Source organism: Mandrillus leucophaeus, unplaced genomic scaffold (genome assembly GCF_000951045.1).
Source record: "Mandrillus leucophaeus isolate KB7577 unplaced genomic scaffold, Mleu.le_1.0 Scaffold69, whole genome shotgun sequence".
Classification (NCBI taxonomy): domain Eukaryota; kingdom Metazoa; phylum Chordata; class Mammalia; order Primates; family Cercopithecidae; genus Mandrillus; species Mandrillus leucophaeus.
In genome coordinates, this window is record NW_012107474.1 from 1,522,774 (window position 1) to 1,538,401 (window position 15,628).

Below are 15,628 nucleotides of genomic sequence, written 5' to 3' on the forward strand. Positions count from 1 at the left end.
GGCCAGGCTGGTCTTGAACTCCTGACCTTAGATGATCCACCTGCCTCGGCCTCCCAAAGTGCTGGGATTACAGGCGTGAGCCACCGCGCCCAGCCAAAATGTTAAATTATTTACAGATATGTCAAAGTTAGCATTAAACCATACTATATAGAAACAAAGAAAAATTTACTAGAAATAATACAGTGAGCCAACTCTTTGTATCAGTCATTATTTATTATTTATTTATTATTATTATTATTATTTTGAGACAGGGTCTCATTCCCATTGCCCAGACTGGAGTGCAGTGGTGTGATCACTGCTCACTACAGCCTCAACTTCTTGGGCTCAAGTGATTCTTTCACCTCAGCTTCCCAACTAGCTGAGACTACAGGCACCTGGCTAATTTTTGTATTTTTCAGTAGAGACGGGGTTTCACCACGTTGCCCAGGCTGGTCTCAAGTGACCCACCGCCTCGGCCTCCCAAAGTGCATAGTCATTTTTAAAGTAAAGTTTAGGGATAATGTATTATTTCTATTAGAGTTCTGACTTTAAGCTGGGAGATGTTAAGTGATCATGTTTGTGAAGCTATCAGAATGTTTAAGTACATTTGGTTTGCTATGAGCTTCATTTATTAAAAGGATAAGAGTAACTTAAGTGTTTGACAAGCTGGCTGTCTGTTTTGCAAATGTTTCCTGTCAGGTAGTTGAAATGCTTAAAAAGAAAAATGAATACATTAAATTATAATCAAACGTTAAAAACATAAAAAGAATTTAATTTTAATAAAAAGCCTATTAACAATGATACGTCTACAAAGAGGTAGACATTCCAAGTTGGGAAGATGCGGAGGTTACTTATCTGTGCTGCTCCTGAACCGATTAACTAGCAGAGCTTGTTTTCAAACAGTAAGATACAACCTGGTACAGAATATTCCGAAGCGGTGGGGGAGGGATCACATTTGCTGATAAGGATTGCAATATCGGGACTAAAACCGTGTGTGAAGCCTGAACGGCCTCAAAATCATCCATTCCCTTCTCATCTTTCCCAGAAGTGTCTGTGACAGTCACTGTCATGGAAGTCACTTCCCAAACACCACAAGGGAGAGCCGTCCTTCCTGCAGGGCGGCCACGTGGCCACCTACGCTGGTCCCGGGAAATCTTGGACCCAGGCTGGTGCCTGCCTCAGCTCCTGTCTTGAGACGCAGCTGAAGGTGGGCATCTCACCCAGGCTTGGCAGTAGGGTCCGCCCTGGGACTTTTGGGACTGATGAAGATAGTCAAGTTCATCCCCATGAAAACAGAGAGGGCTGCTTTTCCAGCAGAATAGAAATCACCAAACTCAATCCTAGAAGAACTGGAATATTGGGAAAGTCCAATTTCCACAGGAGAAATTAGAAAGGTGATGGATATTTATCTTTAAGGAAAATGCAGCCCAGCTGAATTTTATTTAATGTCTAAAAAGATAATTCTAACTTTTCCAGGCCACAGAAAAAGATGGGAAACCTCCTATTTGTGAAGGCATACCTTTTGTCAAGGGAGCATACAGGGTCGGGCGTGGTGGGTCACGCCTGTAATTCCAGCACTTTTGGAGGCGGAGGCGGGTGGATCACCTGAGGTCAGGAGTTCGAGACCAGCCTGACCAACATGGAGAAACCCTGTCACTACTAAAAATACAAAGTTAGCCAAGTGTGGTGGCACATGCCTGTAATCCCAGCTCTTCAGGAGGCTGAGGCAGGAGAATTACCTGAACCCAGGAAGTGGAGGTTGCAGTGAGCCAAGATTGCACCACTTCACTCTAGCCTGGCAACAGGAACGAAACTCCATTTCAAAACAAAAAAAGGTGGGGGGGAGGGAGCATATAAAATGATAAAGCTACGTTGCTTGTACCTATAGATGCAAACAGTTTGAATAAAATATTAGCAAAAATATACTACCAATGTGTCAAAATCATCACACACCACCCCCAAGCAGGTGGTTTATTTTAGGAATGCAAAGACGGTTCAAGAACAGGACAGTCTATCAGCATGAAAAAGAAATTAGCAGACCAGGAACAGTGGCTCGCACCTGTAATCCCAGCACTTTGGGAGGCCAAGACGGGTAGATCACCTGAGGTCAGGAGTTTGAGACCAGTCTGGCCAACATAGTGAAACCCTGTCTCTACTAAAAATACAAAAATTAGCCAGGCATGTTGGCAGGCGCCTGTAATCCCAGCTACTTGGGAGGCTGAGGCAGGAGAATAGCTTGAACCTGGGAGGCAGAGGTTGCAGTGAGCCGAGATCACGACACTTTACTCCAGCCTGGGTGACACAGTGAGACTCCGTTTCAAAAAAAAAAAAAAAAAAAAAAAAGGAGAGAAAGAAAAGAAAAGAAGTTAGTGAAAGAAGAAAGATGCAGAGAACTCAGACTTAGCAATCCTATGCAGCTGCTCCTGGGTGGCCTGAGGGCAACTGGAAAGAGGGCTGGGCCCAGTCAGCCACAGAATGACCAGGAGCTCGGCCCCAACACGGCCTCACCAAGGTGGGCCTGGCATGCAGCAGCGGCTGCATGAAGGCCTGGGGAAGGGAGGGTCTGTCCGGCCTCCGGAGGGACCATGAGAGTCCTGGGCAATAGAAAGTTCTGGGCACTGAGTTGTTAGAGGGACCAAAATGTGGGGAAAGGGCATGTCTGCGGTTGGGATGTGTGAGCTGCAGGCCACAGCCAGCAAAGTCCTCCGTGCATAATCAGACAGGGAGCGTGTCAGCAGGGCGATCTGTGCATCCCAAACCAGGCCAGGAGCAGTGGACCCTGGGCGCCCGCCATCCTCAGACTGTGGCCTGATCCCTCCTCCCTGCTCCTCTTGGGGGCTGGACACTGCCTCCTTCCCCTCTGGCCCCCTCTGATCCAGTCTCCAGGGGTGGGGACCTCAGCCAACTGATGTCCAGGTGTCCTGGAAAGGTGGCCTAGCCACAGATTCACACTCCTGAGGCAGGCTTTGGACGGGCCTGCCTGGGACCCTGCCCTCCTCAGTAAAAGGTCAGGGCCCGGTGTCCTGTGGACAGGAGGGCCGGTGCAGAGAATACCCTCCCCCCGCCCCTCATCTTTTCTCGGCCCCTCAGCTGAGGCCAGCAGATGTCACTGCCAGGCATGGTGGGTGAGGACCACATCAGCCAAGGCTATGCTCTGGTGGGGCCTAAACGTAAGGGGATGCTTTATGTCTGCTTGGTGGTCACGATCGTCGTAAAACAAAGTCAAGGAGCTCATGCCTGTGGGGACTCTCCCCTGAGGGTCACGGGTCTGCCCCGATCTTAGTCCTCGCGCAAGCTTGTGGAGGGAGTGTTGACTTCAGATGGGAAACTGAGGCAGGAACAGCTGTGCAGCTCACCCAGGGCCAGGCTTGGGCCATTGCTCCTGTCTGGGGAGAGGCACCATCCTGGGTCTGGCTCACCACGCTGCATTCATTGTGTGTGTCTGTGGCCACATTCATCGTGTCTGTGTGGACACGGCTCCTCCAGGTCCAAGGAGCAGGAGCAGAGCAGGCCCCGGAGGGCAGGAAGCTCCATCCTCACTGCCCCACACACAGTGCAAAGGACCCACGGGTGGCCACAGAGGTCTCCGCCAGTTGAGGCTGGCATGGCTTGTTCTCCTGCAAAGGTCCAGCCCCGAGAGTGGGCGCTTGGGGGCACGGGGTGACGACAGCTCTGGAGGATCCGGGGCTTGGCATCTCGGGGCAGGCAGGGGCTTGCAGAAGAGAAGCCAAGGTCACTGCTGGGGAAGTAGCCGGCACCGTGGGCTGCTGCCTGACGCACCATTGTAAGCAGGGTGTGGAGCTGTCCACCACCCCCAAAAGACCACCAGCGTGTCCCCTGCCTCCAGCACCATCCTCCCCATCCACAGCCTCTGTGCTAGCCCCGGCCGCTGGCCAGGCTGGCGTTGGCCCCCGGAGCTGGTGGGAGAGGGTTCTGCGTCTCATGCTGCCCTCCACTGTCTTCAGGGCTCAGAGGTTGGGATGAGCGGCCTTTGTACCGGGTGCTGAGGGCTGACAGCAATGAGGGCCAGGCTCCAGCATCACCAGGACTCGCCTCTTTGGGTAAAACACTTTCTCCAAAGGGCCCCGTGGCAGACATGGCAGGTGGAGCAGAAGCCCCCACACCTGGGGTGCTGGCAGGGAGGGGCCTCACTGGGGCTTCCCGGACACTGGTGCAGACGAGGCTGCATCAGTGGGAGGTGAGTGACCAAGGAGAAGGAGGGGCGCTGGGATCTGCAGCCCCTAACATGAAAGCTGAGCGACAAGGGGAGGCAGGGCCCCGGCAGGGCACCCAGAGGGCACGGGGGACACAGAAACCACAGAAAGCTGAGGGACAGTTCCTGGCCAGGGCATCCTCCCCCAGGTAGCAAGAGCCTTCCCTGACCTGGCCAGTGGCAGCCCCTGGAGGTGGCAGCTGTGGGTGGGGGGCTGGAAGCCTGGGCAGGGGCCAGGATGAAGTGGGGCCAAGGCCAAGGCCCGCACCAGAGGAGCCTGTTCCCAAAGGGCAGGGCCTGGCCCCTTGTGATGGAGTAAAAGCCATAAAGTCCCCGACGGGGATTCCCGGGGCTGCTTCCACCCCAGTCCCCCCAGGCAGCTGCAAAACCAAGTTGGCAAATACCATCTGCCAAAAGAGCAAGTAGGAATTCAACCACAGGGGAGTGAAAAGGAGGAGAGGCTGGGAAAACCCACTCTCCCTGTTAGATGGGGAAAGTCCCGGCCCAATCACACACTGATTATTCACGAGGAAGAAACGGAAAACTTGCAGAGCTATAAAAATATTCCGTTTATCAAACCAGGAAAACATAGTACTCAGACACCCTACAGATTAAAAACACTTTCTGAAGGAATAATACATTTAGGCTGCTGGTTTCACTGGATAGATTCAGGAAATCATTAAGTGCAGGCACTGGGTGCTGAGATGTCAGATGAAATAGACAGGGATGGAGCAGGAGGTGGTGAGACCTCAGATGAAATAGATGGGAAAGGAACAGGAGCTGGTGGATGGGCATGAATTAGCTGAGGGCAGGTGTGAGGAGGTGATCTCAGGAGAGACCCCACGGCAGCTTTCAAGGACACTGGGAGCTGAAAGAACAGCACTCACGTGGCACAGAGCCAGACTGGGAGGCTGAGACACAGGCGGCAGCAGCCCCACACCCTACACCCCACGCCCCACGCCCCACGCCCCAGGGAGGAGGAAGGCAGAGACAAGGAGAGAGAAAGCAGACATGGAGGACGGAAGCCAGATACCCACGGGGCAGAGGAGCAATTTTCCACATAAAGAAACTCGAACAACCGGAACGGCACAGCCATAGGGTACGTAAGAGAAGGAACTTCTAGAACTGAAGACAGATCTAAATCTATTTAATCAAACGACTCATGGGGACAAGCAAAATTAATGAAAATGAATCTGGTGGAAATCTTCCACTTCAAGCATAAAACACCAGACAAGCACAGAGAGAAACTGAGTAGCCCAACGGCGTCCTGTGCCAGTGCCAGGAGACCACGGGGTGACAGCGGAAGCCTCACTGCTGCAAATCCACCGACGCCAGGAGAACGTGGGGCGATGGCTGGAGCCTCATAGCTGCAAACCCAGACTTCTGTGCCTGGCCAGGCCACTATAGGGAGACCTGCTGCACAAGTCCAGGCAACAGAAAAAAACATTCTCAGCCACATGGAGGCCAGAAATTGCACCAAGAACATTTCTTTCCCAAAAAAAACAACTCAAATTGATTATTTGAGGCAAACAGGTGACTCCAAACAAAGACCCACAAACAGGGAAGGGCAGGCAGGCAGTGGTGGCCAGGACACGGAGATGGCTGGAGCCACAATTGAGTCCACGTGAATTTTGTGAATAAAATCTAAGAATTGCAAAATAACAACCACTAAAACTTAAAACCTCCACCTTATCAGGGACGACGGCTCTTTAGGGGTCTTGCAGTGAGGCCAAGATAGACTTCAGGATGGAGTTTCTACCCGTGATTTAAAATTAGGATGTTGAAATTTGGCAGAATGACTTAAGTTTTAGAAAAAAAGGGAATTGGGTCATTCTCTTTCCAAAGGAAAACTGTCCCGTGATGGAATGAGTGGTCTTTTGTGTCTGCAACAATGAGCATCTGTAACCCTTGGGAACTTCACATTCGCAGCCTCACTTCATCTCAAAAAAGTCGTGGGAAGTGCCAGTCACTCTGGAATGTTCCCAAGCATGCAGAGACTGAGAGGCCTCCCGCCATGCTCACCTGGCCTCCTTCCCCGGCTGCCTCTCTCCCGTCTCACTGCTCTACTGAGCACTGGGGGCTTCCAGACCTCCCTCCAGCCTCTGAGCTGCTGCCAGTCCCATTGGAGCAGGGCATGGGCAGCGTCGTGGCTGTCCTGGGTGCCGTGAAAGGCGGTCTGGTGAAGCTGTTGGTAACAAAACCCAAATGCCAGGATGGAAGGAGCGATGTGGTGTCGCCAGATGGCAAGGCAGACCCCAGGCAAGCCGGCCCCAGCCCGCCTGTCACCGTGGGCACTGGCAGAGTCACCCTGAGAGCGAAGGGAGACAATTTCCTGCCCGGCTCTGGAGCCGGGCTGCCCAGACTGCTGGGCTTAGTTTCCTCCCTGCGGAGAGGGTGACAACACGCCAACCCACACGCGAGGGAGCAGGACACATGAGCCGGTGGAGGCATTCGCTCATGAATGCTCACCAAGGCCTCCTCCATTCTAGGCACCTGCCCAAACACGGCCCTTGCACACCTCCCGGGACCCCACATCCACACTCAGTGACGATCCTATCCTTATGCTCCAGATGAGGAAACTGAGGCACAGAGCTGGAACCCAGAGCCTTCTAGTTTGGGCTCCACAAAAGGCCTTTTGATCGAATTATGCTTTGGAAGGCAGGTTTCTCCATCGAGGACGAGTGGGAACCACACCCAGTCTGAGGCTTCATGCCTTGCAGCTGCCCGTGGTCCTGCAGCTGCCTGGTGCCTCCACCCGGGGCCACGGCTCCTCCAGGGCCCACTTCTTCCTCTGTTCAGGAGGTCACTCTCTTCACGTTAGTGCGTGAATCCCATCCTGGGTCATGGAGCCAGCGTGGCTAGAGCTCACAGCCCAAACCCAGCTGAAGACAAGATGGCTCAGGTGGGAGGCCCGCAGAGCCATCCCCATCCATCCAGGCTACAGTGGGGGTTGGGTGGGGACATTCCTAGGGGGTGGGTCCGAGAGAAGCATGAGGACCTGCAACCCAGCGACCCCCAGAAACCAAACTGGCTCTCTCGGTACAGTGCTAGTCTGCAGACTGGGCCCATTCCCATGGTGTAAACACTCCCACTGATGCTGGCTTCCAGCTGCTGACATGCTGTCACTGAATGAAGAGTCCTTTTTGCATTTCGAGACATGCCAGACCCAGTGGACCACTTCAGGCTGCAACACACACAGGGCAAGGTGTGGGCCAGGGTGTGGCCTGAGTCTTCAGTGCCAGGGCACTGGAACACCTGGGAGTCCCTTGAGGATAAAAAAGGAGACCCGAGCCAATGAGAAGGACACACAGCCCCTGCAACCTGAAGGTCCATCTTCATGAACTTGATGATCATCTGTGGAGGTGGGTGATTTTTTTTGTTTGTTTTTGTTTTGTTTTGTTTGTTTGTTTGAGATAGTCTCACTCTGTCGCCCAGGTTGGAGTGCAGTGGCATGATGTCGGCTCACTGCAACCTCCACCTCCTGGTTCAAGCAATTCTCCTGCCTCAGCCTCCCAAGTAGCTTGGATTACAGGGGCATGCCACCATACCAGCTAATTTTTTAATAGTTTTTGGTAGAGATGGGGTTTCACCATATTGGCCAGGCTGGTCTCAAACTCCTGATCTCAATTGATCCACCTGCCTCAGCCTCCCGAAGTGCTGGGATTACAGGTATGAGCCACCGTGCCCAGCCTGGGTAATCTATTTCTATTTAACAAACCAGCCCAACAATGCATGACTTTAAACAGTAATAGCCGTTTCTTTAACTCATGCATGTGCAGTTTGGGCAGGGCTCAGCAGGGCCGGTTCATCTCCTCTCCATGGAGGCCTGGGTCTGGGAGCCCTGCAGGCTCACCTCGGATTCATGGGGATGCAGGATCCACCAGGAACCTTAACCTTATCAGTGAAGACTGAGTTCACCTCTGAAAAGAGGGAGCCACATGACTGGAGTTTGACCACCAGACATTCCCGGGCAGAGCTTTGGGTCTGGAGCAAGTGACCCAGAAGCAGGGACAGTCTGGGCTGTACCAGCAGCGGCCTCACAGCCAGGCTGCCCTTTTGGCCTCCCTGGACCTGCCTATGCCTAGCCCTCATTCTCCAGCCTTTTGGCTGGTTCCCAGAGCCCCAAGAGCCCTCTGAGAAAGTTGTTTAGCATTGGTTTCCATTCACTGCAACCAAGATCCTAAGTGCTTGTATGATACAGCAGATATGGTTAAAGAAAAAAAAAAAAGAAAAAAGCAGACAGAGATGTTTGTGCAACAGGACCGTGCTGCAGAAAAGTTGCATGGAGCAGCTCTGGCACAGTGGGCAGGCAGGAGCTGCTGGGAGGGGCCTCCAGCTCTGTGGCTGAGCAGACCATGAGGAGTCTGGCTCCCCCGGGGGCTGGCCAGCAGGCCGTTCTCGGCTCCTCTGCCTCCACTCAGGGGAGGGTGGGCAGACAAATGGGCAGATGGGGAACCACGGCTCCACTGGCTCCTTGGGGCAGCCCCTGCTGGGTCCTGTCCTTACCCTCACAGAACACGCTGCCTGCACCATCTCATGAAGGGGGTCCACAGGGTTAGAACTACAATGCACTTGGTGACATCAGGACCATGGCGAGGCATGGAAGGGGTGGACTCTGATCTGAATGCCATCGAGCTCATCCCAGGGCCCCAACCTCAGGGAGGGGCTGGAGAACGTCCACTGGGGCATGGTGTGGACCTGGACGGTAGCTTGGGCACTGGAATCCTGGCCCTTCCCAGACCTGCTGAGCCAGCGTCAGCATCCTAACCCCAGGAACCCCAGGGACGCCTGTGTGCAGTCGCTCGGAGAAGCCCCAAGCAAACTCAACTCTATTGAAACGACTGTTGTAAGCAGACCTTGCAGGTCACCCGTGGTCTCTGTCTCCAGTGTTACTCCCAAGATGGCTGCGTTGTGTGGCAGAGGGATTCTGAAGGCATGGTGAAGTTCACCAACCCACTGATCTTAAAACAGGGAGGTGCCCTGGGCCTGACCTCATCACACCAACGCTTTAGAAGCGGAGCTTCCTCTGGCGGGTACAGAAGGGATGGCCAGAGAGAGCCACTCATGGGAGGACTCCACCAGCCCCTGCAGCTTGAAGATGGAGGGTCCACCAGGGACCACCAGGCAGGGACTTGAGAGCAAGCCCTAGGAGCTGAGGGCAGTCCCTGACCAACAGCTGCAAGAAAACAGGGACCCCAGTCCCACACCCACAAGGACCTGGATTCTGAACCAGCCCGGGAGGAGGCCTGAGCCCCAGATGAGGCCCCAGCAGGGGACCCAGGCCTGCTCCTGACCTGCAAATGTGAGCTACAAGATGGTGCAGGCTTGTCTACTTGCTTATTTATATGGTAGTAAAACATGCATAACATAACATTGTCCATCTGAACTGTTTTAAAGAGTCAAATTCAGCAGCATTCGTGCATTCACACTGTTGTGCAAACACCACCTCAAGCAAGCTCCAGAACTCATTCATCTTCCCAGATGGAGACCCATCAGCACCAGTCCATTCCCTCCACCTTCAGACCCTGGAAGCCACCAATCCACTTCATCTCCTGGATTTCCCTGCTCTAGACACTTTACACCAGTGCAAGCTTTTTATATATATGCAGTCACTTAGCGCCATGTTTCTGAGGCTCACCCATGCCGTAATGTGTAAGGGAGCTCCACCCTTTTTCCGGCTGCACAGTATTCCATCGCACCGGCACCGCAGCCTGTCGACCTGTTCCTCGGTCCAAGGACACTTGGGTTTTTCCACCTTCTAGCTCCTGTGAATAACGCTGCTGTGAATAACGCTGCTGTGAACACTCATGTCCGAGTTTTTGCTCGGACCCCTGACTTCATTTCTGGCGGTGCATCCTCAGGTGTGGAACGACACAGTGCTATGGCAACCATTTAGCTTTGCAAGGAATCACCAGACCATTTCCCACAGCAGCTGCACCACTTCACACTCCCACCAGGAATGTGTGCCAAGCGGGTGCTGTTTCAAGCTTCTAAGTTTCTGGTAAGTAGAAAACAGAAAACGAACACAGAGACTGGCCAGAGGGCTGCAAACAGGAGGCAGGGTGGCGGCAGGGTGGCAGCAGGGTGGCGGCAGGGGAGCGGTGCGGGTGTGGCAGGAGGGCGGCAAGCTGGCGGCAGGGCTCTCCTCCCTGGCCTCTCAGCCCAGCTCCCAAACTCTAGGTAGCCTCAACCTCTCCTCCCAGCCTCAGCCCCAACTCCTGGCCTCAGTCCCAGCTCCTGGCCTCAGCTCCCAGCCTCAGCCCCAGCTCCCTGCTTTAGCTCGAGTGGCCTCAGCCCTACCTCCTGGCCTCAGCTCCAGTGGCCTCAGTCCCAGCTCCTGGCCTCAGCTCTAGCTCCTGGCCTCAGCTCCCAGCCTCAGCTCCAGCTCCTGGCCTCAGCTCCAGTGGCCTCAGTCCCAGCTCCTGGCCTCAGCTCCAGCTCCTGGCCTCAGTCCCAGCTCCTGGCCTCAGCTCTAGCTCCTGGCCTCAGCTCCCAGCCTCAGCTCCAGCTCCTGGCCTCAGCTCCAGTGGCCTCAGTCCCAGCTCCTGGCCTCAGCTCCAGCTCCTGGCCTCAGCTCCCAGCCTCAGCTCCGGCTCCTGGCCTCAGCTCCAGTGGCCTCAGCCTCAGCTCCCAACCTCAGCTCCTGCTCCCAGCTCCTGCTCCCAGCTCCAGCTCCAGTGGCCTCAGCTCTTGCTCTCAGCCTCAGCTCCCAACCTCAGCTCCAGCTTGCAGATAGATTCAGAAAGGCCCCAGGGCCCAACAGCAATGCCCCAAAACCATGCAGCTGTAGGGGGTCTGATTGGCAGGCCCCAGGAGGACTACAGGTGAGGTGGAGGCCTAAGCCCCCCACTCAGCTAAGTGGGGCATACCCCAGGGCAGGAAGGACACCTGGACGCCCACATCCAGGCATTGAGAAGGGCAGAAGCCTGGAAAATGTGAGCGAGAGGGTGCGCAGGCACCAGACGTCTGATGAAGCCAAGGGCCTGCTGTACCCCTGTGCTGGGGGAACAGCGCCTCCCAAATTCAGGTCCCCTGGAACCCAGGAAGGCAACTTCATTTGGAAATAACTCTTTGCAGCTGTGATTAGTGAAGAATGAGATGAAGTCATCCTGGAGTAGAGGCCCTCGCCCTAGCAGGTGTCCTTCGAGAAGAGAAGGGGAGACAGCCTCATGACAGAGGCAGGGCTGGCACAATGCACCCACAAGCCAAGGAACCCCAAGGAGTGCCCGTGACACCAGCAGTCGGGCAGGGAGGGCTTAGGACCAAGAGCGACCACAGCCCTCACAGGCTGACCTGACTTCCAGCCCCCAGCACTCCTGCAGCTTTAAGCCCCCTTGTCTGTGGGACACTCATCCCCCTCTAAAGGCCCGGCCGTGATGGGAGGGGAGTGTGAGGCTGTAGCCCTGGGGAAAGCTGTCCTTGTTCTTCCAGAGACGAGGAGCTGGGCACCCCCTTGCGGGACACTCAGCTCCGCCTAGACCACCTGGGCTTGTCCATTTCCTCTTGGCAAGTCCCTCGATGTTTACTTTCTCCCAGTCCAGGGAAACTCCACACTCAGAACCTCGGGACTCAGGTCAGGAGAATATTCCCCCCGTGGCCAACCGCGGGCACGGGGAGGAAGTGAACCTGACCTTTCTCAGATCCAAGGGTCCCTGAGCTCATGCAGCCCAGCAGGGGAAGGGAGGAAGGTGGCTCTGCCTTGCTCCTGACCTGAGACACCAAGGCCACAGATCACCTGCCCTGGGGCCTTCCCAGGCCTCATGGCCCTGGGCTTCAGGGCTGCCCTTGGTTTGTACTTGGCCAGTCTTTGGTTGGGTTGGGGATATTGGTAGGAGGTTTTAGGGGGGGGGGTCCCAGGCAGAAACCTACAAGAAACCTGTGGTCACCAGACCTTGGCACCTGTCATCAGGTCACATCTGATTTGCTCGGCCCCATGGCAGAGTCTAGATGAAAATGTCGGCTGGGCATGGTGGCTCATGCCTGTAATCCCAGCACTTTGGGAGAACGAGGCAGAAGTATCACTTAAGGCCAGGAGTTCGAAATCAGCCTGGCCATCATGGTGAAACCCCATCTCTACTGAAAATACAAAGATTAGCTGGGCATGGTGGTGCGTACCTGTAGTCCCAGGTACTCAGGAGGCTGAGGCATGAGAATTGCTTGAACCTGGGAGGTGGAGGTTGCAACGAGCCGAGATTGCGCAACTGCACTCCAGCCTGGGTGATAGAGCAAGACTCTGTCTCAAAAAACAGAAAGAAAAGGAAGAGAAGAGAAGAGAAGAGAAGAGAAGAGAAGAGAAGACAAGAGAAGAGAAGAGAAGAGAAGAGAAGAGAAGAGAAGAGAAGAGAAGAGAAGAGAAGAGAAGAGAAGAGAATGCCTCCCTCCTGGGACAGAGTCTCTGTGAAATGCAGCCTCTTCCCTAAACTACACACACGCACGCGTGCACAGACACACACACACACACGCACAGCAATGGCCGCCCTGCAGACAGCCAGGCCTCGGAAGTCTGGATGTCCGCGGGGCAGAGAGGCGGGGGCGGGCCAGTGCCCCATGCACAGCCCCCACCTGTATTTCCCCTTTCCCAGAACCAGATGGGGCAGGGGAAGTGGGGTGGGGGTTTCAGTTCCTCTTGACCTCATCAAGACACTGTTGTCTAGAACCTTCTTTCTGCCCATCATGGTAATCGGAGATGCCGCTAACCAGCTCCCACCTCTGCCTGCCCGCTTCATGCCTGCCATCCTTGGCATCCTTACTTTTAAAAAAAGCTCTCCATTTTTGCAGGAAACCCGAATGAAGCCTGAGTCCCCCATGAGGGACCCGGGGTCTGACACAGACAGACTGTTCTGGCTGGAGTCCAGCTCCTGGACCGCCTGGGTCTCCCTGTTCTGCGTTGGTTCGCATGGTGAGACGGCGCCGATCAGAACCCCAAAACACCTGACCCCGAACACCATCGTCCCAAATCCTGAACTCCTGAAAGATCAAAATCTAATATTTTGGTGTCCTGACCAGTTTCTCTGCGAATGGTTCATCTGCGTGTAACTCATATCCACGTGACTAAGTGAGCACACTTGTGTCTTTGTGCCAGAGAAAATGTTAGGATTGCCGACTTTATTGGGTAAAGTGGCCTATGAAGGGTTCTGCCATGTTTTTCATTTTCTCAAATAAATCTCCCTTAAAAATGTAAATAAATAAGTGCCTTTTATTTATTTATTTATTGAGATGGAGTCTCACTCTGTCACCCAGGCTGGAGTGCAATGGCGTGATCTCAGCTTACTGCAACCTCCACCTCCCAGGTTCAAGCGATTCTCCTGCCTCAGCTTCCCTAGTAACTGGGACTATAGGTGCCCGCCACCACTCCCAGCTGATTTTTTGTATTTTTAGTAGAGATGGGGTTTCACCATGTTGGCCAGGATGGTCTTGATCTCCTGACCTCGTGATCCGCCTGCCTTGGCCTCCCAAAGTGCTGGGATTACAGGCGTGAGCCACCACGCCCAGCCAAATAAATGTTTTTTACAGAATGTTTTCGAATTACTTTTTCCAGAATTACAGTTTTGGGATTTTGATCTTTCAGGACGTCAGCAGTCAGAACTGTGTCCTGGGATCGTGGCCCAGACCCACAGGGCGGGGGGCGTGCACTTTCCAGGGTTCTGAAGATGACTCAATGGGGTGCCCAACCTGCTGGTAAGGACTCAGGAGACCTTGCCTGTCCTCGTCACACTCGTGGAAGGGGACTCTGGATCCCTGGTGTAGCCGGTCTGGGAACTGGGGAGGGATGGGCAGTGCCCAGTATAGGGTGCAAGCTCCAGCACCCACATTAGCACATGTCTGTTGCTGTGAGATTTTATCCCGTGGACATCTGTGCTGTGACACACACCTTCCTACTACTGTCACAGGAGTGATATCCTTCTGATTCTAACATCAGTGTGTGCACATTTTGGGAAAACCAGCAAGTACAGAAGAAGAATTTAGGCCGGGCCCAGTGGCTCCCACCTGTAATCCCAGCACTTTGGGAAGTCAAGGCAGGAGGATCGCTTGAGACCAGGAGTTTGAGGTCAGCCCGGGCAACACAGTGAGACCTCGTCTCTATTTAAGAAAGAAGAAGACCACTGGTCCTCCCAGTGTTTAAAAGAGTTTTCCATTGGAACAGGAGGGATCATAATGAGTGGCCTAACAAAGACATTTAAATGCACGCCAAGAAGGGGCGCGGTCTGGAGTCCTGAGATGTGGTAAAATAGGAACCTGTGCTTGTTTTCCCACCCTGGGCACCCTGCGTGGACAGGCTGGCCGGTGCCAGGGTGAGCAGGGCAGGCTGAGGTCTCCGGTGGGTGGGGACAGGTGAGGGGATAGCAATTCAGTGACCTTGTCCAGGACTGGGTCCCTGGCAGAAGGTGGAGTCAGCCAGGGGTGGGGGTGGTGGCTGTGGATTCCGTTGTCCGGTCTATAGGGGGTCCCCCTACCGAAGCCCTAACCCTCCCCACTTCACCACCCCCGCAATGATCTCCTGGCCCAGGCTGCTGCCTCCAGCAGCTCCCCAGTCCCCAGGACGGTCCTTCAGGACCTTAGGGGGAGTCCCGTCTACAAGGACGGCTCACCAGTCTCCTGCCACAGCCGGTGAGGATGGGGTCCTGCATCCGAAGTGGTGTGTGCCCAGTGTGGTGTCCCTGGCAGGCTGGGAGGGTGCCCCTGGCTGCCAGTTAGTGAGGTTGGGTTAGCGCAAGGGCGACGTGCTTGGATTCCGGGGGTGAATGCCTAACCCCAGCGTCCCATCTTGTGGGGGCTCTTCCACCTGGAGGCAGCTCCTCCACCTGGCTCTGCCTCCGTCTCTGCAGCCCTGAGGCAGGGGCCACGGCTGACCCAGCTGGAGAACGCCCCGCTGGCCCAGTCAGTGTGGTGTCCTCTGCCTGATAGCTTCTCTTGTCAGGGAGGGCTCCCCCGCGCCCGGGCTCTGTGCCAGCCAGAGGTTCTGCGGGAGCTGCTCACTTCCTCCCGCCCGCCGAGGCAGCCTGGGGGCAGCTCCGACCTGGAGAAACCAAAATCAGGGCAAGTCCCTGGCTGCTTCCCTGGAAAGCCCCAGCGGAGTCCCCGCTCCTTCCCGCCGGTTCTCAGGGTGCTTTATTTCAGAAGGGGATTTCTTCCTCCTGAGAATCTGATGGCCACACGGTGTCTGTCACACGTCCACGTCGGGCCCTCCTGGCTGTCACCAACTTGTCCAACTGTCAGAGGGTGTCTGAACCAGAGCGACTCTGTCTTGAATAGGCGCTGGGTGGAATGAGGCTGGGGCCTGCTGGGCTGTGTTCCCAGAAGGTTAAGGCATCCTTAGTCACAAGATAGGAGGTTGGCATAAGATACAAGTCACAAAGACCTTGCTGATAAAGCAGGTTGCAGGAAAGAAGCTGGTCAAATTCCACCAAAACCAAGACGGTGACTAGAGTGACCTCT